The sequence below is a fragment of the Silene latifolia genome, chromosome X (assembly GCF_048544455.1).
Source record: "Silene latifolia isolate original U9 population chromosome X, ASM4854445v1, whole genome shotgun sequence".
Classification (NCBI taxonomy): domain Eukaryota; kingdom Viridiplantae; phylum Streptophyta; class Magnoliopsida; order Caryophyllales; family Caryophyllaceae; genus Silene; species Silene latifolia.
Window position 1 is genome coordinate 91058752 of NC_133537.1, and position 1696 is coordinate 91060447.

The 1696-nt window shown below is 37.4% G+C and overlaps 1 non-coding gene across 1 annotated transcript; it reads left to right on the forward strand.

The window, feature by feature from the left end:
- The first annotated feature begins 400 nt into the window (after positions 1 to 400).
- LOC141624838 (small nucleolar RNA R71) lies at positions 401 to 507 on the forward strand. The gene has a single exon (XR_012534641.1). It is a non-coding gene; the product is annotated as a small nucleolar RNA R71 (small nucleolar RNA).
- The last annotated feature ends 1189 nt before the right edge of the window (positions 508 to 1696 follow it).

Here is a 1696-nt window from a genome sequence, read left to right on the forward strand (position 1 = left end):
TCCCCTACATTCACTTTGGCCATGTCCCAAAGTTCCACAATTCTCACATATTCCACTTGGAATTGATGAAGATGCCACCATGGCATTACCATGTGTCTTAGGTGATTTGGAGGCTTCTTCAAGTTTAGCCATAACCTTCTCAAACTTCAAGTTAATGGTATCAAAATGAGCACTAAGTTGAGCATCCAATTGAGTAATAGAGTCCACTTCATGCTTTCCTCCTCTAGTAGCCTTCCGAGGTCTACTATATTGTAAGTTATGGACCGCCATTTCCTCAATCTTTTTCCATGTTTGATTATCGTCAACTTTGGTGAACATACAATTTGATCCCATGTTGAGAATGTTTCGGGAGTCTTCATAAAGACCATTCCAAAATTATTGTACCAAGAACCACTCGCTAAGTCCATGATGAGGACATGAGCGATAAGTTCCTTTGAATCGTTCCCAAGTTTCATACAAAGATTCTTCGTCCCTTTGTTTAAACCCCGTGATTTGGGCTCTTAGCATGTTAGTCTTTTCCGGAGGGTAGAACTTTTTGTAGAAAGCAAGAGCCAATTTCTTCCAAGAGTCAATACCAAGAGTAGCCTTATCAAGGCGCTTTAACCATTGTTTCGCGGTACCAATCAAAGAAAAAGGAAATAAGACCCATCGAATTTAGTCTTGAGTCACTCCGGTTTGTGAAATCGCATCACAATAGTCACAAAAAGTCTCCATATGAGAATTAGGGTCTTCACTAGGCATCCCCCCAAATTGGCTTCTTTCGACTAATTGGATAAATGCGGATTTTGCAATGAAATTACCGGTCAAATGTTGTGGTGTGGGAGTACCATTTGGTAGGTTCTCCTCGGTTGGTACGGAATGTGATGAAAATTTAGGCATTGTGTGTTGATTTTGTGGTGGGTTTTGTGTTGGGTTCTCCTCTCCTTCTCTTACAAAAGGGTTGATGAACTCAATATTGTTTGGTTGAATATCCACAATCTCACCAATACCTCTCAAAGTATTTTTAGCAAGTCTTCTATTGGTTGTCAAAGTTCTTTCAATTTCGTGATCAATGGGTAACAAGTTACCTTGTGATCTTCCAGACATGCAAAATATCAAACAACTTGAAAACAATTAGAACAAACCTTGAGGAGTTTTACTTCCCCAAGGCAAAGAAAGACACAACTAAGAACAATCAAAGAAAATCAAATCAAGTTAACAGCGTCCCCGGCAACGGCGCCATTTTTGGTCGGACTATCGTTTTCGGTTACTTGTGTGCATATTGATACACACACATTTGTTCATTTTTCCACTTACTTGAATATTGTGTGTGAAAAAGAAAATTATTTTATCTCTCTAAAATAATAAAAATCATCTACTAAGAATGTTAGTAATCTAAATATTTACTAAGAGTATTAGTAATATTTTTACATATTACCAAGGGTAGATCTTTACAAATATCTAGTTAATATTTGTAAGGTATTGGGTAATTGTTCTTGGGTGCATATTGATTGGAGATCTTCTCTTTGACTATTTGGTAAGGAGGATCATCCTTTATTTAAACTCAAGATCAATGGTCGGACTATCGTTTTTGGTTACTTGTCGTTAGGAGTACCTAGACCAAAACAATATCTATAACTTCACAAACTAGTCTACTATTAGTAAAGAGGTAAGTAAAGGTCGGATCCAAAGGGACGGGTATTGATGTAGGATTTTC